General features: G+C 45.5%; 1 long non-coding RNA gene across 1 annotated transcript in view; it reads left to right on the top strand.

The window, feature by feature from the left end:
* The window catches only part of LOC135237749 (uncharacterized), an 83,981-nt gene extending 67,609 nt beyond the window's left edge, over positions 1 to 16,372 (top strand). The window contains exon 4 of the long non-coding RNA XR_010324903.1: positions 15,977 to 16,372. This is a non-coding gene — a long non-coding RNA (uncharacterized LOC135237749). The remainder of the gene's footprint in view (positions 1 to 15,976) is intronic.
* Positions 16,373 to 21,313: the final 4,941 nt, after the last annotated feature.

Raw genomic sequence — 21,313 nt, 5'->3', positions numbered from 1 at the left:
GTTATAATTTCTGTCTAAAAGTTTAAAAAAGGGGCAGTTAAGGTCTTTTATCTTAAGGGGTCGAGGGAAATGTTTGAAGAGCGCATTTCTTGAATTGGTTGTGGGGTTGAATTAACGTATTGCCGTTCGCAACTTTAAAGGTGTTTCCTCAAAACGCGAAGCATAAGCATTATGTGAAGTAAGCCATGCTAAAATGGGATTTATTGGTTATTTCTGCTTTGTATTAATCTTACTTTATAATTCTGGCAAAACCATGGGTGCTGATGAAAGTTATTTAGTCACAGAGGAAGCGCTGGTGGAGGGTGTTTGCTGAGGTGTCAGAAAAACTGTCACGGAAAACTGCACAGAGAGAGTATGGGGGAAACAAAAAGAAGAAATAAACTTGGGAAAAGTGTGATTTTGTTTTAAAAAAATTATTTTTTTGGCAGGGGGGGGAGGAGAGAGAGAGTAGCGGCTGCCGTCAGCAGCCGGTGGCGTCAGGGGTAACGGTGGCAGGCAGCGCTGCGGGAAGCTCCGGCTGCCGAGATCAGAGGCGCGGCGGCGGAGACGTCACCGGGCCCGCCTGCCGCCTCTCCGGCATCTCCCCAAAAAAAAAAAAAAACCCCAAAAAACCATCCTGTGCAGTTCTGTTCCGCCAGAAGCGGGCGGTGGGACGTGACCAGTCTTTCAGCGGGTTTGCGGGAGGCGGAGAGAGAGGGAGCTAATGGAAGGAGAAACAGCAGCTCCGATCAAACTGACGTTATAACGGCGCACTTACCGTGCTTTGAGTCGTCGTTACAAGGGCGTACTTGCCTTGAATCGACGTTATAAGGGCGTACTTGCCGTGCCTTGAATCGCCGTTATAAGGGCGTACTTGCCGTGCCTTGAATCGCCTTTATAAGGGCGTACTTGCCGTGCCTTGAATCGCTGTTATAAGAGCGTACTTGCCGTGCTTTGAGTCACCGTTACAAGGGCGTACTTGCCTTGAATCGCTGTTATAAGAGCGTACTTGCCGTGCTTTGAGTCACCGTTACAAGGGCGTACTTGCCTTGAATCGACGTTGTAAGGGCGTACTTGCCGTGCCTTGAATCGCTGTCATAAGGGCGTACTTGCCGTGCCTTGAATCGCCGTTATAAGGGTGCGTTCACGTCGCGCTTCTTCCTTTGTTTGTTTGCGACGCGCGGTACGCCGATGCGAACGATGCCTTCCCCTGCGCGAGACCGCCCGTTCCCCTTTAATACGTTCTCTCCCTCCGCTGAATTGATGGCCTTTCGCTCTGATGCACCTTGGCCATTTGTCCCAGAAGCCTCCTCTTCTCGGCTCGGGCAGTTAATGGCGCCGGTCTTGCCGCTGGTCACGTGGCCCGAGCGCACCGCCGCGAGACAGCGCTACATCACTCAGGCCTCCATTTGCTGGACCTTGGACGCGGAGGCTTTTATCTTTTCTTCTGAAATGTTTTCCTATTTTTTTTTTTTCTTCTCATCCTCTTTTCTTGTCAATATCCATCCATGCTTTCAAACCTGCCTTCCAAAATAAATTGAAGTAGTCATTTCTGGTTGACATTCAACAGAGGGGAGGGGGGGGGGCGGGGGGAATACTTTGCCCTCTGGGAAAAACTTTTGCAGTTTGATTTTTTTTTTTTCCCCCAAGATCTGTAGTAAAGCATGCTCAGATTGTTATTTACTTCCCTCTGTGTGGACTAAATTAGCTTGCATTGTATGGCTTGTATTGTTATTTTATTTCTTCTACAGTCCTCTTTTTATACAAATCTAGTCCTTTTTGTGCAAAATGCCATCACAGTTGCATTAGATGCTGTGTGTCTAATGGAAGCCAGTCTCTTATAATGGGTGTTTTCTTATAATGGGTGTTTCCTTATAATGGCTGGTCTCTTATCAAATAAACATCACAGTGGTAGCAGGTAAGTGGTGCATCAGTTTCCTATGCAGCCACAGCTATTGTACACTAAACTAGCTTACAGGAGGGTCTTCGGCACCAAACAGACATTTTGATATTAAATTAAATATAAAAGATGTTATCAAGTAGGCTATGCTGTTGGATATTAGTGCCATGGCTACAGTACAGTGCCGTGAATAAGGATTTCCACCGTGATTTCCACATTCCTTGTTGTTTTGGCTCTGTACTCCTGCATGTTGGATTTGAAATGAAATATTGAATATGAGGTTAAATTGCGGACTGTCAGCTTTAATTTGAGGTTGTTTACATTCATATCAGGTGTAGAAATTACAGCCCTTTTTATGCATATTCCCCCTTTTTAGGGGACTAGAGGGTTTTTTTTTTCTAAACCATTGCTACAAGTGGCCTGCTCTCTGCCCTGCTACCAGATAATGATGCAACCTAAGCGTGTAGGTTTGCTTTTGAAACGGAATTGCTATTTGAATGACCATTTTCCAGAACGGTGCACAGAGGACGTTTTTGAGAGCCAGAATCAAGGACATCGTTAGTGCCGAAAAGGCGTGGAGATCAATTTTTGAAGACATCGATGAGGCGTTGTGTAAAGTACATAAAGCAGCCTGGACACGCAGTTGCATCTAAACACGATTAAACTTTCAAAGACAAGAAAACGGGGCAGCACACCCACCCAAAGGCCTGTAATAAAAAAATAGAAAATATTTAAACATATGAACCATATTTGATTTTATATATTTGGGTTCACTTGTTCGCCCTTAACTGAACCCATTTATATTTGGTGCTGTGCTTTTTGCTTTTTCGTGCTTTATTTAGAGTGCTGTCCTTTCTGACTAACAATACAACTAATATATTTGTTTGGAGGAAATCGTAGTAACTGCTGTGAAACATTCATTCAGAATTTTTTTTTAAAAAAGCACGTCTTGTTTTCTGATGCCGTTGGCCAGTTCCCATCGTTTAATTGGAAGATTCTATGCACAGCCTACAAAAGTAGTAAGTTGGATATAGCAAATGCCTAAACATTATGGAGGGTGGAAACAAGAGACAGAAGCATTAAAAAAAGAAGTCATCAGAAAACTTTGACAGTAAATCGAAACATTATACAGTATATAAATATAAAATTTATATTAATAAAAATATGATTAAAACATGTTATAAAAATGTATAAATAAAAAAAGAATCAATATAAAATGTATATTGATATAAAAAAATATCTTATTTTAACAAGTGGATTTGAACCGCAATATTGGCAGCTGCACAAGGATAAACACGTTGTTATTGTGTTTTATGGGCATTTTCTCTGATTAGGAACTGACCTAATGATGCACTTAGCCACTCTGTGAGTAATCCGGAGAGGCTGTGAAGTTCAAACTGTTTTTAAGAGCAACGCCGGCAATGAGGCTTTTTGGGAAACACCTTGAAATGTCTCCCTGCACCTTAAGAGAGAGCTCTTACAGAGGGCTTGGGCTCAGGTGATTTTTGGAAAACCGAGTCCTGCCTGTGTACTGTAATGTTGTAAAAGTATGTGTCTATCGGACCTGGAAATAACAGTGTTGTTTTTGAAATCGTATTTGTGAAATTCAGCTCTCCCATATTGTTATAAGTCATGAAATTAATATTATATAAGCATTCTAACAAATGTGCTGGATGAAAAAAAGCAAATATTTGCTTAAAGGATTGATCACACAAAATCAAACATTGCATTAAGTTAATTGAAAAATCCCTCACAAAATAAATGTTATTTGTATTAACTGAAGTGCATACATTTTAAAGGTTATAAATACATTTAATGCATCTTGCAATAAGCAAAAATACACACAGGAATATGCTGACATTTATAGTTATTTAAAAAAATCTCCAGACAAAATTATAATATTACATTTTCCTAACTGTTATGACATGGTAATAAAGCAGTTATAAACCATGAATTAGTTTAGGTGAGTGGTATCCATAGTCTTCCTCAGTGAATGAATCTATATTTGGCCAGTGATATGCATGATTTGGTCATTTGCACGGGGTGGGGGGTGGGGGGGGGGGTGGGTGATGTAGTTTTAAGTTTTTTTTTTTTTTGCTGAGTTTTCTGGAAGCCAGTATGAGTACACGTGTCAGTGGCATTTTACAGGAGATGGTTGAGCCTTATGAATTATTAAGGGGAGTACCTTCCTCTTGTTGCCTGTTGTTTGGAACTGACAAGCAAGCACCTCTTTCAAGCCGAGAGGCAAGCTCAGTGTTTTGTCACAGTAGCCTCCTAACACCCCCCCCCCCCTTCCCCAAAGGCTCCCAGCTCCCATGATCTAAAATAACATCGAACAAAACAGCGCTTCCCAAGCCAGTTGGAAATTTACACTTGGAATGTTCTAAGTCAGTGTTCTAGAACTGAGTGGGGGGGGGGGCTGAAAGCCGCTCGTGTTTCTGCAGAGTGGGCGGGGCGGAGCAGGTTCTGGAAAGAGTGGGGGCGCCGTGCCTTTTAGGACCAGTCAGCCCAAGCAGTGTGAACAGAAGGAGGAGGTTCTCCTCGTTGAGTCTCCTGGGCCTCTATATGAGTCTATCTGGCTTAGCCAGGAGGGCGAGAGAGAGAGAGAGAGAGAGGAGAGAGAGAGAAAATGCGCTACCCATAAATATTTAGCTCTCACTGGAATGGAGCCTCTCGTTCAGGACTAGGATATGTCGCCATCACCCATCTGTGAGGGGGGGGCGGGGGGGGGGGGTGGAAAAAAAGCTTTAATACTCCATCTGGGGATATTAGCACACTGATAGATTCATGTAGCAGCGTTCAATTGTGTTCCTGTTAGGATGAGAACCAGATGCTCGATTGAGGTGCTGTCAAAGGTTTTGATGCGCGTGGCGCTAAGCCAGGGGAGTTGATTTCAACAGGCGTGGAGAAATGATCCAATTATGCTGGAATTAGCATGAGGAGGACTCTCCTTGGGAGAACGTTTCAGCCTCTCGTGCTCGGTTGCGAAATAAGAACTTGAATACATCGCACCGACGCTGTGTTTGATGGTTCCGTTCAGGCATTGCTACTTCGAAAAAAAAAGAAAAAAAAAGAAAAAAGGTACAGAGCGGATGTAGGAAAATTCACAATTCGTTTTATCGCTGGATGAATCACTGCCACATTAATTCTAAACTGCCTCTCTATTGGTGCGTGCGTGTGTGTGCGTGTGTGTGCTTGTGTGCGTGCATGTGTGTGTGTGTGTGCCTGCGTGTGTGTGTGCCTGTGTGCTTGTGTGGGTATGTGTGACTGTGTGTGTACATGTGTGCGTATGTGTGCGTGCCTGTGTGTGTGTGCGTGCCTGCGTGTGTGTGTGCCTGTGTGCTTGTGTGGGTATGTGTGACTGTGTGTACATGTGTGTGTGTGTGTGTGTGTGCCCGCGTGCGTACATGTGTGCGTATGTGTGCGTGCCTGTGTGTGTGTGCGTGCATGCGTGCGTGTCTGCGTGTGTGTGCGTGCCTATATGTGTGTGTGCGCGTGCGTGTGTGTCTGCGTGCGTGTGTGTTCGTGCGTGCCTGCGTGTGTGTGCGTGCGTGTGTGTGTGTGTGTGCCTGCGTGCGTGCGTGCGTATGTGTGCGTGCCTGTGTGTGTGTGTGTGTGCGTGCGTGTCTGCGTGCGTGTGTGTGCGTGCCTGTATGTGTGTGTGCGCGTGCGTGTGTGTATGTGTGTGTGCCTGTGTGCGCGTGCGTGCGTGTGTGTGTGTCTGCGTGCGCGTGCATGTCCTGATTTCAGCCCCTGTTCTGAAGTGGATGTAAGTCACTGGAATTGAAGACGTTGCTTTTATGATGAAAGAGAAGCACAGGGACTGAGTGACTCACAGCAGCGCACACAGCCGCACAGAGTGCTCTGACCTTTGGGCAGATAAAGAGGGACAGCTGGGCGGGCGCTGGGGGGGGGGAGCCGGAAACGCAGCTGTTCGGGGACGACAAACCACGAGCGCACAGGTGGACGTGGTGGTGGTGTGGGGGGTGTTGTGGAGGGGTGAGGGGGGTAGAGGGTGTACTGCATTTTGGGGGGGAGGGGAGTAGTAGGTGTACTGCATTTGAGTGGGGGAGGGGCAGTGGGTGTACTGCATTTAGGGGGGCAGTGAGCGTACTGCATTTGGGGGTGGGCATGGGTATATTGTATTTGGGGTATGGCAGTGGGTACGCTGCATTGGGTTGGGGGGCAGTGGGTGTACTGCATTTGGGGGGGGGTAATGGGTACACTGCATTGGATCGGGGGGGGGGGCAGTGGATGTACTGCATTTGGGGGGGGTGTAATGGGTACACTGCAGTGGATGTACTGCAGCTCTCTGCTGCCTCGTCTCAGGGGATGTGGATGACTGACGTTGACTTTTGTTCCATTGTAAGAATCCGATGTGAGTCATTTGTAGATCAAGAGGGGGAGGGGGGGGAAGCCATTTGCTTTCATGTTCATATTCATATTCATAAATAATGACAACTGCGCATTTCTTAAGAAAATTGATACTGAACTTTGTTGCTCGTTATTTATTAATTCTTTTTTTTTTTTTTTTTACTGTGGTGTGTTAAGTAATTGCAGCTAATGTACCATGTGCGCAATGAGGGAATATAGACATGGCTAGTCACTAAAAGCCAAAGACAAATGCAAAATGAATGAAGGACTGACTGAATAGAACAGAGGGGCTGGCTTCTCCACAGAAGCATCGCTATGACGATGCGTGAGCTTGCGATTCTGAGTTCCGTTGTTGATCGATACTCATAGCTGGGATTCTATCTCCAGCAAAGTGCCAAGAAAGACGCATTTTTTGTACACATTGCCAGTTTGTGGGACATGAACATGCCCTGTGTCACAATTCCAGGTTTTAGGCTGTAACTGTCTTAATTGTAGTACTGTAGGAGTTACTGAAGCTAGTTTTCAATTCCAAAACCTACAAAAGGGTAGATCTCTGGGAACAGGGTTGGGGAGGCCTGGTTTAAACTATTTACTTGACGATTAAACCCCAAACCTTCTAGCCCAGTGTGTAGACACAGGGGAGAAATTTGAGTAATTCCATAAAGTGCGTGTTTAATATTGGTTTTTGGCTATTTATAGGTCGTCCTGTCCCCTCCGTCTCTCCTCCCTGTTAAGAACATGTATCTAGGGCCGGGTTCTGCGTTTCTGTATGCCTGTCTGTGTTGCACTGCAGAACATTTGAGCTTGGTGCCAATGGAACAATGAGTCACACAGTCTGTGTTTTATTCCTTCGTGAAGGACGCCGTCCAATCAGGGCGGCTCGTGCCCGAGACGGCGAATCACACGCTGCGATGATGTCGGAGCGCTTCGGCGTAATGACTCGGTAACGGTGATTCCATCCCGCGGCTGTCACACGTCTCTGGCCGCTTTCCCGCTTTATTCCTTTCTCCCGATGTTCATGAGCCCGACGTAATGGCTTCGAGATGACTCCCTCGCGGTAATCTTCGCGCGATGTCGCCACGGCGAGCTACGCTGACACGCGTTGCCGCGGCGCTGATGGTTCTCCTACCGGGGTCTCCCTCCGGGCACGTTTCCCGCGAGGCCGTTCGATTCGCTGGAGCCGTCTCTACGGCGACGTTATCCTCACTGGCTGATAAGGAGACGTGGAATTTGTTTGGCATATGTTTTATATGAGTGTGCGAATGTGTGTGAGAGAGAGAGCGTGTGTGTGTGTGTGTGTGTGTGAGAGAGAGAGAGAGCGTGTGTGTGTGTGTGTGTGCGTGTGTGTGTGTGTGTGTGTGTGTGTGTGTGTGAGAGAGAGAGCGGTGTGTGTGTGTGTGTGTGTGTGTGTGAGAGAGAGAGAGAGAGTGTGTGTGTGTGTGTGTGCGTGTGTGTGTGTGTGAGAGAGAGAGAGCGTGTGTGTGTGTGTGTGTGTGTGTGTGTGAGAGAGAGAGAGCGAGCATGTGTTTGTGTGTGTGTGTGTGTGTCCGTATAAATACAGCCATTATTAGATCGTGCTTTGGAGAGCTGCTACCTTGGAATTCTGTAAACAACTGAAAACACAAGTGCTGTAGAACTGGGGGGGGGGGGTGTGGGGGGAAACGAGTTGAAGTTATGTAAGATCTGCACAAGGGGGACGTACTAAATTTGCAGGCGGGGTTAAGAACCCGAGTGTCGCGTGAGCGTTTGTTTTCTGGGGGTCTTCTCGAAGGGGTCACGCTGAATTTGCCTCTTTCGTTCAGCCGCAGTCCTCATCCTGAGGCGCTTTATTTTTAATGTGATGAAGGGAGAACGGCTGTTCAGTGTAAGGGCGGCACAGTGAGTGAGATTCTGCAACCATGGTGACAGGCCCAGCAGTATCTAATAGCAACGGGTTGCTAGGGAGCTTGTTTGGTATCAGAAGATGGAGTAGGAGGGCTTAGTGTGTTGTGTGTGTGTGTGTGTGTGTGTGTGTGCGCTCTGGAGAGCAGGACCAGAAGAGAGGGGAAAAAAACATCGTTTTGCGATGGATGGATGAATAAAGAGATAACACACCTCTGGCTGAAATTACTTCTCTCCAGGGCTGTGTCTGCTCAACGTGCCGACACACTGCTTCAGTGCCTGCAGTCTTCAGCTATCCACCCCAGCCCTCAAAACAGCATTATTATTATTATTATGATTATGATTATTATTATTATTATTATTATTATTATTATTATTATTATTATTATTAATAATAAACCCAGCTGTCTATGATATAAATACTGTATGTGTGTGTGTTGCCTCACACAGATGTGCATGTGTATGTGTGTGTGTACAGTTAATATGCATAATATGTTTGTTTATTTTTTTTATTATTCGTGTTTATTTGTTCCTTGTTATTTTTTACCTTTATGCGTCTGTAATTAACCTTTTTTCAGTTGTGTTAATTCCCTTTGTGTAAAAATGAAAGCTGCAATGTATCCAAATATAATAGCTACCACATAGCTAATCCTTGCCAATCCTCTCCTACACTGCAAAAAACGGCTTCACAAGTGTTTTAATCTTGTAATGAGACTTAAAAGCTTATGTTTGTGTCTTAAGTAGAAAATATTATCTTGGTTTAAATTACTTTTTTGCTTGACCAGTTGAATTGCCTAACCCCGGTGACACATCTTGAAATGAGTCAAACTTTCTCACCTCATTGGCAATATTTTTGTCTTAATTACCAAAAAAAAAAAAGTAATATAAATTAGATTTGAAGTCTAAATATAAGCCTAAAATACTTGTGAAGATTGATTTATTTTTTTCAGTGTTTTCAGTCTTTTTTGTTTTTTCCCCTGACCCCCTGTATCTGTTGAAAGCAGTGATGCTTTAGTGTGCCTTTGAGTGATTGTGTTACTGACTGACAGAATGTCTCGGCGTAATATTAGCCAGTAAATCTCATCCCTCAGCTTGCTGCTTCCCCGGGGTCTGGCCAGGAAGTCACGCTGTCAATCTAACTTAAGCCCCCCCCCCCGACGGTCCCGACACTCATCTTTCATCTTCAGGACCCGATTTTCCCGCCGATGAGATCCCGCTGTCCTTGTCCTGTCTGCTCCGCTGATCGGGATGGGGGGGTGGGGGGGGTGACTGTCCCTTTTCCCGCCGAAATTGTCTTATTCTTCTGCCTAGTTGGCTTTGCAGATGTTAGGCCAGAATAGTGTTCACTGTTCTCGGCTAGAAATAGCTGTACAAAATAAGTATTGTACCTTACTGAACCCGTGTTTAGCAGTTGTCTACGACCATGAAATGCACTTTTTTGTACGTCGCTTTGGATAAAAGCGTCTGCCAAATGAATGTAATGTAATGGAAGCAGAAGAGGGCGCTCTGATTTTTAAGACAATCTCGCGCCAGCCTCCGCTGGCCCCCATGCACTCAGAAATGATGAGATAGGAGAGACCCATCCTGGTTACTCAGGAGGAGTGGGGCAGCCACAGTGCAGCGCCCGGGGACCAACTCCAGTTCTGAGGCCAGTGCCTTGGTCAAGGGCAGTGGCAGGAGTGCGCCTAACCTGACCTGCTTGTCTCGGTTAATGTGGTCGAGCAACCTGCGGGACAAACCAGGTCCTGATGAGCAGGAGCAGGGGCCGGGGGTAGAACTTTGGGTAGCTGTCGGGACAGGACCAGGGATGGACCTGGAGTCCAGATGAGAGGTCGCTCCCTGCTCGGTCCTGAACTGTCGGAGGGGATTGTGGACCAGAGTTCTGTAGTTTCGGCTGGGACTAGACGGGGAGTCACATCCCATAAACCCTTTATTGAGAAAGGCCTTCAGCGAATAGACCTGAGGGAGGTCGTTTCTGGAGGTTATAGTTTGTTCTCCAGGACGGACAGTGAAAGGAAGGGGTCTATTTGAGAGGAGCTAGAGGTGTATGAGCTAAGAGGATGTTTTACTCGTGTCCCTGACAAATATGCCTTATGATATTGCAACATTGTTTAAAAAAAAAACTAAAAAAAAAACAATTTTGCACTATGCAATTTTTATTTATTTTTTTACAGTTAATTTTACACTTAATTGATACACAATTACTTCAATATGGAATCATGGATATGTTTCACCAGTGTCGGTGAGCCAAATATGCTGATGAATAGATTTTGTGACAGGAAGAGATTAGCACTTTTGGAAGATGGATCACCTGTGTTTGTGGGAGCGGTTGAGTATTTTTGGGTCTTTTTTTGTGTGAGTTCTGCAGTTTTGGGGGGTCTTTTTTTTGTGTCATCCAGCAGAAGGATGGGTGAAGGGCTCTCATTAGCGATTTGAGCATCTGTCCCCATTGCTTCGTCTGCGGAAATAAACAGAACGAACGAAAAAAAATCCTTGAGCACAAGGCTCACTTCTTAACCACACATCCGTTAACCTGTCTGATCCATTTTCACCACTGCTCATGATCCAATCACAATCAGAGCACAAAGCCCAATGGGAAAGGATCTTTCACAAATATGCAAATTTGGCAGCCCCACAAAGCCATGCCCCCTTTATACACCCTCTTTCTGCTTCTGTGTTTGTGATCGGCAGATACAGCACTACCCCACCCAACTAAAACGTCCTCACAACGTTGCTGCCATGCAGTGCCGCTGTTGGAACATTGACAAAACATTCCGGTAACATTGAGAGAACGTTTCGTGTTGGCTGGACCGGGTCAGGGAGTTTTGAGGTGCCCCTGAAATGTGACAGAGAGGAACAAGGTGAGGACTCCGTTGGCGACGGGCTGCGGTTAAGATCTTAGCGCGCCGCCAAAAACCGCCGCCCGACTCTGTGGGAGTCGGGTGTGAAATGTCCGCCGGAGCGGACATGACGCTAGCGCTAACGCTAGCGCGACGGCCGTGCGGTTTGACCTCGCCTGGTGTCGTCGCCGCCGGTGACCTTGCTATCCCGTTACGACCGCTCAAAGATCCTGGGCGACGGCGAGCGAGAGTGTTCTCAGGCGAGGTGTGATGGGTAATCTGCCCCCCCTGTGATCTTGCCCACCTGAGATGCTGGCCAGGCCTGGTCGGTTACTGATTGTAGCAGCGTGCGCTCGTTTGAAGGCCCCAATTCGAAGCCGTGCTTCCAGGAGCCCTGATTGTCCCGAATCCAGCTCACCGCTGACCCCCCCCACCCCCCAAATCTGCAAAGGCATTTGTTGGAAATGTGTTCATACGCCTCCGCGCCGGCTGTATCAAAGCAAAGAATCGCAAACCGGTGGAGATTTGAACTCTGGAGTTATTTTATACTGACCTGCCGATGATAAAAAGTACCTCTTCTGCAAAGCCATGTTTTTATATTTATATAAAGTGGAATAGAAATGGGGTCTCCTCAGGAGCGTTGGGGGCAGTGGGGGGGTGACGGTGCTGTTTTGTGTAAGTCACGGTCGTCTCTGCCGCCCACGGACTCCCTCCGTCTCGCCTAATTCGCCTCCTTTCAGCAGCTCATAATGGGGGGGGGGAGGAAGCCAGCGGGCGATGTGGAGACGGGCACAGGACGCAGGCAGCCATGCGATGTCGGTCAGCCCCTAGGTTTACGTTAGATGCCCAATTAAAGACGTAGGACTCTGGCGACCTGGCTGCGTTCTGTTCTGATCTGAGCTGGCATCATGCTGCGGGCTGCAATCTCACGACCAAAAAAAAAAATATTAAAAAAGCACAAGAGGGTTATAGGATGAGGGGGGCAAGATTTCACAGTTTATAAAAATTTGATCAGAGGCTGGAGTCTTGTGTTGAGGGCGTAAGCACAACTCCTCCGATGGCTTTCTTTATGCACGACCAGCTCTGTTTACTCTGAGGGTGTGAAGCGCGGTGCGTAGTGCAGTCGTTTTCGTTTCGGTCTGAAATACAAGCCCGGAGGGGGTGGAGTGGGGTGGAGGATGGTGCTTCAGCAGCAGAGATGAACTATCCGGGATAGTTAGTTTGTAGATTTCCCTGCCACAAGAGTCCATTGGATCAGAGTTTATGAAGGAAAATTGAAGAGCGAAGGTGAAAAAAAAAAAAACCCAAGTGCTCCCTTTCCCAAGAAGTCCCTAGCAGTGGACATCCTGTTTAGTTCCCGAACATGCAGATACGTACTGTACCACTCTCATTTCCAAATGTCTTCTGTATTTAGGGAATGAAAGGAGGGGGCGAAAAAAAACCCCAAAAAAAACCAAGATAACCGTCTTCATTAAAAGGTCCGGTCCCACAGTGCCCACAGATTCGGCTCGGTGTTTGTGAGGCTACGCCGCCCGAATCTGGGCCGCCGTCCAAAGCAAGCCGGCTTCCGCTCGCGGGAAACGCTTGCCAAACTGTCCCAGGTGACACAGGTGAGCCGCACGGAGCTGAGATGTAATTTGGTGCCGCACTTCCATCGCTGCTTCACCTTACGCTCTTCTTCACACAAATCAGTGTGTACCAGGAGTGTCGTAGTGGGGGGGGGGGAGGGCCCTCGAAAAGCCCTGGAATGATGCGTGAGAGGCATGGATCAAGAGAGGAAGGGGGCCCACAGAGACTGCTTATGTATAGGGCCCGGAATTGTGTGCTACACCCCTGGCGCGTACACCTCGCAAATTGGACCCGTGGTTCCTCCGGGCCTCCCTCCCTGACACTGCGGGGGCCGTGCGGGGCGTCATGTGACTATACCCATGTCTCTCTCACTAGGGTCTTGTGTGTATGAGCATGTTTTTCTTTTCTACCAATTTATGGGGGCGGCAATGTAGTATAATGGGTAAGAAACTGGTCTTGTAACATAAAGGTTGCAGGTTCGAGTCCCAGGTAGGACACCGCCGTTCTACCCTTGAGCAAGGTACTTAACCTGCATTGCTTCAGTATATATATCCAGCCGTATAAATGGATGCAATGTAAATGCTATGTAAAATGTTGTGTAAGTAGCTCTGGATAAGAGCATCTGCTAAATGCTTGTAATGTAATATGATTTATGTGTTTCTGTTGCTGCTGTGGTAGTGTGTGATGTCAGGTTATTGCGTGTACTATGTGTCCCGCCTGCTTTTGATGTTGATTGGTGGTTTGCCCAGCAGCTAATTACCTGTCAGGGATAAATAAAGTTTATTGAATTGAACTGAAATGAATGTGAAGAAAACAGGACTGTAACCATAGCCAATGATATCAGGGGCATATATATATGTGTGTATATATATATATATGTATATAGGTGGTATGTGTATGGTAAACTGTAGTTCCTAAGCCAGCTGGAGCTGAATAAAGTGGAGCTAATCAGACAAACTAGCATAGAAATAGAGTGTCCCTGCTATCGTCGCTGTTCATTAAAGCGGCCTGCCTCTGTGTTTGCGCATTACGGGCATTTAGTGCACAAATTTGTGCTCTTATGTCTAAGTGCTATTTCATTACCTTTCATTTCATCATCCGATTTTTCCTTGAATTCAGACGGTTTGTGCAGCAGACTAACTCTGCGTCTCTGTCGTCCCTGTATCTGGCCATTTGCCCATTCAATGGCTTTCAGAGGAGGAAAATCTAAGGGATCAGAAAGTAGAAGTTGTCGTGTGTTGCTTCCGCCCGTGAACTCGGCCAGCTGATTCCACAGATTAGTTCTACCTCCTGGCCGAAGAATTGTACTAATTGGTAAAGGTGACTTGAACAAAAATACTGGGGAGGACTTTTACTTTCTGAGCCTGGGTTTTCCTCCTCTGCATGTATGCATTGCAGTACCTCTGCAGCATGAATAATTTTTTTGTTGTGTCATGCAATGTCAGTGCGAACAGAAAACAAAAGGAAAGCCTTTTTTCACTGCAGCATATAGCTCAGTCAGAGATGGAGCTGATCTGCCCGTGCAGTCGCTGTGATAGAGAAAAGGGTCAGATGCTTTCATGGGAAGTAAAGTGAAAGTGCGGTTTTAAGTACACTAACTGGGATTTAGTTCAGAAAATACTTACGGCATGCTTTTATTAACTACTTTTTCTTGTAAGGGCAACCCTGAGGGTGATTAGCATACTCTTTCTGACTATACTTCCAGGAGGCTTTTAGGGATAATCAGAGCAGATCCAAAAGGTATCCACCAATCGCCACTGGCCTTGTTCTGTTTTTAGTTACCAATGTGCCCTGTGATTGGTGGGGAGAGCTCCTTTCTGACTTTTATGAATTCATGAAAGCAGGCAGTAAATTGGGTAGACATCATGTGCGCAGACTGGTAATTTTTTTGGTAATATGGATTCTGGATGCTTTGACCTGTAAATTAGGATGCGTTACAAGAAACGCAGGATCACGTTAAACAAGATTAACTACATAATCGGGGCAGCTGTAACTGCCAACTGCTAGATTAAACAGCCGTAACATTGTGGCCTGGCTGCTTAAGCAGATAATAGCTGTAGCCTTTGTGTGTGTGTGTGTGTGTGTGTGTGTGTGTGTGTGATTCCTCTGAAGCGTCTGCTTGATGCCGTAGCATGAGAGTGCGCTGTACAGGTGAGCGTTCAAAGAAGAGGGTATGTGCCTGGGTTGGTGTGTGTCTCTCACAGAGGGGGAAAGCCACTTAACATTCAAAAGGACCTGCCGTAAAAATAACAGACTTAGCTGTTCTGAGATTTTTTATTTATTTTTTTTCATAAATTTTTCATTATCTTTCTTAACCTTCTCCCAGTGGACTTTTATATGAACAGATCCATACACGGCTCACTGGCTCTGAAGTATTATTATTTTTTAATTAATAATGTTGTGATTGAGTTGAGACCTATTTCTAATCAGAAGGACGATCTTGTGTGAACAATGAACCTTTATAGTAATTGCTGTGTTATATTCTTCGCATCATAAAAATGGAGTGAAATTTTTGATCTTACGTGGAGTTCTCAACCTATCCACCCTAGGATCCTTATTAATTGGACATATATTAGCATTTCCTTATTCTGACTGTTGTTAAAATATATAAAAAATGTATATACAAAATATATTGTGAAAATAAGCTCAGCATGTCTAAAAAATTAAGTTTCTGCATTGTGCGTGAAGAGGAAATTCAATTTCATAATATTCTCATTTGTTTTTCTTTTTTCGATTTATGTTTTTCATCCGCACCAAAGAGCACCTCCCAGCTAATTTTTTTTAGCACTAAAAGTTCTTTTTTTTTTACCATCTACCCATGTAGCACTCCATTCTCTGCTTTAAAAAAAAATTCAAATCAAATCTGCATTGTTTCAGAGCAACAGAAACCCGTAAGGCAGCAGGATACCGCCTGATGGCTGGCGCTAGCAGCTGCCGGAGAGGGGAGAGAGGGCGGGAGAGCGGGTATCCCACTCCCGCTCCGCTCCCCAAAGCAAAATTAGAGCATTGTTTACTATTAGTAATTACTGCCGCCGTGGGACTTGTTATATAAAACAGTGGCTCTGGTCTACGAGGACTGCCTAATTCGAATGTTTCCGCGAGAAATAACGGTCCCATTCCGCCAGCTAAAATGGCGCCTCTGCGGCTGGGGGCTCCCCCAGGCCTCCCCTGCCTCTGCTGCCGTGACAACAGTATGAATGTTTACAAGTCTTGCCGCCATGAGAGCCCTAACGGTGCTCAGCCGACACTTACGATGATGGAAGAACGCTCTCCGCGCACGAACCTCCATGTTTTTTTTTTTTTTGTTTTTTTTTAACACGGCGTGAAATCCGGCCTAAGTGTCTGACTGGCCGAGATGAGATGCATTCATTTGGATTCCTTATCTCTCTCCCCCCCCCCAACCCCAACCTCTCTCTTCCTTTTCTGCAGATAGAAGATGCATTTGCTCCAACGTGTCTGAGGTAAGGAGCCACAGTCGTTCGAGGAGGCCATTCAACATTCCGAGCAAGCGTTTTTTAAAAATGTGGGGGATTTCAGTTCTTTGCGAAAGTGCAACTAAATCGTGCAGGGCCTTGGGATTTGGAAAGCCTTCTCATGTGTCTGAGGACTTCTTCTGAAACCCATTCAGGGGTTTTATATAAAAACTTGCAGCTTGATTCCTGGCATCTCAGGACCTTCAGTGAGACGCGTCTGATTGCGGCATCTTCAACAAGACATGTCTGAGTCATTTTGCAGCGTAAACACGAAATAATGGAAGGAACCGTGGCTCAAGAACTCCGGTGTATCTCAATTCAGAGTTCATTTTTGAATGATGAATTAAATTCATTTGTGCAACAGTACTAACCGATGACTCCTTAGCTGTTCGATATGACCTGTTTCTCTCTCTAGGGAATGTGGGTAAAAATGGCACTAAACAGGTACCTCTGTCTCATTACATTACATTACGTTTGTCTGGCAGACGCTTTTATCCAAAGTGACGTACAGTAATGTATACGGAAGGTCATTGGGACAACAGCAAAACACAAGCCCGATAAGGTACAGTACTCATCATGCAACAGTTATTTCATAGCTGTGGACACATTAAGTCCAGTTCACAAAGTAAGCATAGGCTAGGTCAGAGAGTTATGGTAAGTCAAACTAGGATGCCATGACGACAAGCTACAACATCCAAGATACCGATACTGATAGTGCAATGTAAATGCTGGATGGACAGACAAGTGTAACATTGTGAAAGTGCTACAGGAACAAATTAGGAATGATTTAGAAGGATGAAAATGATAAGAGCAATGCACACTCCATGCCTTTGGGGCCGAGCTCATCTGACTTCCCGTGCTGGCTTCCTGCTTGTTCTGTTCCGTCACCCTGTGTCTGACCCCTTCAGGCCCGCCCAACACTCCGGTCCCTTGTACGGACAGCATTAATGATCAGGGTAGCTGTGTTCCCTTTCTTCTAACCCCCCCACCCCCCACTTCCTGTCACTCAAACTTCACCTGAGGAGCACGGCGTCTCGAGGTCCCGCCCCCCCCTTTTCAGAGTGGATGACCGCCGTAGTCACGGCAACGCAACCGGCTTTTTTTTCGGGGAGCAGGACGGCGGAAACCTCGGCGTGAGGAGTTTCTGCGGACCGTAGCGTGAGCCTCATGAGGGACGTTCCTTCGCCGTCCGCCCGCTCGAAAACGCTCTTCTGTGCTCCTGGGATCAGAAGCTAAAGGGCGTTGAAATATTGTGCTGCGCTTGTTTATGGAGGCATTAAAATTTATGTCGCTGAACGTTGAGCCTGGATAGATTAGCTGTTCTTTTGTGGGGAGCTTTTTTCTTTCGTTTTTTTTTTTTGCTCATTGCCAGTTGTCACAAGGGTGGTGGGTCGGCGGATTTTACAGTGAACTTTGGAGACTCAAACTTGTGCAACCCAAGTGGGGTGTTTTATTTACAAAACTGCCCACGACTATTATACCAACATTTATATACAAATATAAAACAAAAAGAAACTGCACATGTTGTATTGTACCCATGCAATTACACCCACCTACTGCCAGCCAGCCTGACCGCAAATTACCTGCTTATTGGGATGGCAGGTATGCCATCCCGCCAAGTTACGCCTTGGCGAGGGCATGCCCCATACCTACACATATACTTTACATTATCGGGACTCTACCATTTGCATACAATATTCAGTTATCTCCCAGAAGAAATTACAGTATATTTTTACACATAGAAATCATTATACATCAGTTGCTACTTTATATCTAATAATCATATATGTAATTGAGTACGAGAAAATAGCTCCCCCTGTCTAAAATAGACAATTCTTCTTGTCCAGCGCTTCCAATAAAATTGCACAGAATCGTGACATTCGAATTACGTCACTCCAATTTGAACACGGAACAAAACGGTACGGCGGTTAGTGGCGATTTACATTGCGTGTACTGAACATGGTATACTAGAATAAATCTGTTTAATGTTTGAAACCAGATGTGTATGTTTAAGTAATTTTCTGTACATCATGGTGGTGAACAGATGTAGGCTACAGTAGCGAATGTGTTTTTTTGGTGATTATACAGTTATATAAGGCAGTTTAACCGCTCCACTGCCATTGACCCCCTAGCAGTACTGAGGTTCACACATAGAAAAGGTATGAAGTGGGTAATCAGATTATGAGTAATGTGTTATGTAGCCTACCCCATGTTACGTGTTTTCCTAATCAGTGTTATGAAAGCACACTGAATTAAGTATGAAATTATCAATCTGGTGAAGTGGAAATAAAATGTGCATTTTCAGTTTTATCTTCATCAAATAGACAAGATAGTTTTTCCTTAGCCTGATAATCCCAACATAGCTGCAAATTTATTTCCATTCAGCTAAAGCATCTTGCGTGAGCTGCATGGGAATTCATTTTCATTCAAATAATTGCCCTCCAGCACACTTGTGTGCGCTAGTTCATTGTTCCATCTGATTTTACTTAATTAGGTTTGATTGAGCGTTCTGCTGAATACAGCTCTGTCTTGATATACCAAAAGATGCTTGTCAAGGGGTTTACTCAACTCTTCATAACAATGTGCTACTTAAAAGATGTATGGGTTTTAGCACAGTTTTCATAACATATAAAATAGTTCAGAAATATTTGCATGAAAATACACAATTGTCAATTAGCAAACGAAAAGGACATAAAATAGACATTGCTGTTCTCTTAATGGTTGGAGTAAAGTATCATTGCACTCAAATAGATACAGTTCTGATGCATATTGCCATGTGCATCATTGGCACTAAAAGAGAACTTACTGGGCAATATAAACCATAAGATTTAAATTAAAGAAAAAATAATGAAGTCACTAATGTAGATAATAAATAATAGCTTACATATTTGTTGCAATACAAAGTAATATAATGATTTGTGATATAATACTGTTTTTTATTTTATTTATTCAATTAGCTTACATATAAAGCTACTGGTTTGACTGTTATCTTGTCCACTGATATATCCTAGTGACATTTTTATGGTGAATAGTCAATGAAACACCGTCTTGGCGAACAGATGAAAACCCGGCTACATTTGGTTGAAAAGTGAAAGTTTTCTAGCCAACTAGGACGTGGCCAGACTATATCCGGGCAAAGCCTGGGCTCTTTTGGGGTTAACCTAGTCCGTTCAGGTCAAAACATCTCTCAACCCAGATTTAAAGCCCTCATCAAGATTCTAGCTTTTGCTCAGTATGATTGTTGGAGTGGTGAGTCTGCATTTTCATTAGTATATTTCATGACGGCGTCTGACTGTGGGGAGTTGCTTGGGTGCCGCCGTTCTGGAGAACAAAGTTCTTAATGCAACTTCAGTCTCTACCCTTTGACCCAGAGCATAATAAACCAATCAGATTTTTTTCCTCAATGATTAATGATATTGCCAAGCAAATTTTCAACAGACATGCATAATCAGGGGAGATTGTTTGAGAGAAAACGGGACAGAGAGAGAGAGTGAGAGAGAGAGAGAGAGAGAGATAGAGAGGCAGGCTGCTCGGCTTTGGTTCTGGAAAAAAAAAAATTGAAGAGAAGCTCCCTGGGGACCTGAAACATCACCGCTCATCGCCGTAGTAACGATCAGTAAAAACATTTCCCATGGGACATCCTCCAGGGCTACCCCAACTCCTCCTCCCATCTCCGCTTCACGTGTTTTTCCACCTCGACCAACGATTACATCAGTATCAAAACTCAATTATACTGACAGCATCAGGGCTTAAACTGTGAAACCTCAATCTCGCTTGTTCAGTGCGGACTATGTAGGGGTTAATTCTGGCTCAACCTTGGCTGGGAAAAGAATCGGAGTCTGTGTGATTAGAAACAGAAATGGATTTTTTTGCATTCTGGGACTAAGTATGTGCAGGTGTCCATTATTACATTCTCTTGTGTAACCTCAGGCAATCTTCCTTACAACATGGTTGTTATTGATAACAAACAAGAATGTTCTGCCACTGGTGGACAGTGGTGACCTGACTGGGCCAATGCCACCACTGACAAGAAAACATTCTCTCAACTACTGGAATTGGTAGCTGTCTAATTTTTTTGAAATTTTATTCTCTTTGTCACATCCAGATGTTTTCTTGTTGTGTCCCGGTGAGTTCTACACAAGCTGTTGGCAAGACTCTGAACAGTACTCCACATGTTTCATTACATTACATTACAGGCATTTAGCAGACGCTCTTATCCAGAGCGACTTACACAACTTTTACATAGCATTTTTACATTGTATCCATTTATATCCATTTATACAGCTGGATATATACTGAAGCAATTTCAGGTTAAGCACCTTGCTCAAGGGTACAACGGCAGTGTCCTTACCCGGGAATCGAACCTGCGACCTTTCGGTTACAAGCCCAGTTCCTTACCCACTGTGCTACACTGCCGTTTCACTGAGTGAACTCACTGATCTGGAATCAGCAGGGAGGGAGTGAGCGGTTTTGTTTGGGGTGGGCCTCAGCTGAAGGTTGACTGTGCAGGACTCGGGGTGTTCCTTGGAGGTTCCTGTGCGCTGACCTCTGATCTGGGATCAGTGGAAATCGAGGACGTGCCTTCAGGACGCGGTCCAGGGCGTCAGACCAGTGAGTCGACGGGACCCTGTGCTCCGTCTGTCCGTCATCCGTCTTTGATCCCCTGCCACTAAGCCAGACGGCCACTCCCCTCTCTGCCACTGCGGCATCCGATTGGTCAGCACGGACAGACTCCCCCCCGCCCCCCTGACACCAGGCAGCAACCGGTTGCCAGGATACGCAATCATAAACAGGCATGGGGAGAATACGAATGTGGGGGTGAGAGATGCTCATCGCGCGGAGAGGTGCGGAGCGATTGTGTTGGGGTGGGCAATACCATCGGTCAGAAAAAGGCGCAGATTAACCTTTTCCTGCTTCTAAGCCGTGTTTCCTCGTTGTTTCTGCGCAGCTGCGTCCCTTCCCTGACTGCGTTTTTCCAGCGTGTTTCTCAAAGCTGCTGTTTCCCCAGAGCACAAAATGGTCTGCCGGGAGTTGGACAGGTTTTTTTTGTTTGTTTTTTTTTTTTTGTTTGTTTTTTTAAATCATTGCAATGTACTTGCACAGCTGTTGTCAAAATTATAGGTTTGGTGGGGTGCATTGGAGGCTTGGGGGCGGGGTCGAGTGTGGGCGGGGTGGGGGGGGAGCAGGGGCGGGGGGGTGCCAGGAAATGCGTCATGCTGACCTGCAAAATGTAGGATTCTAATCATAGGTTGTTTGGAATGATGGATGCTTAGCAACGGTAGCCTTGCTAGCCTTCT

The sequence above is a fragment of the Anguilla rostrata genome, chromosome 13 (genome assembly GCF_018555375.3).
Source record: "Anguilla rostrata isolate EN2019 chromosome 13, ASM1855537v3, whole genome shotgun sequence".
NCBI classification, from domain to species: domain Eukaryota; kingdom Metazoa; phylum Chordata; class Actinopteri; order Anguilliformes; family Anguillidae; genus Anguilla; species Anguilla rostrata.
This window is presented reverse-complemented; position numbering and strand designations above follow the sequence as displayed.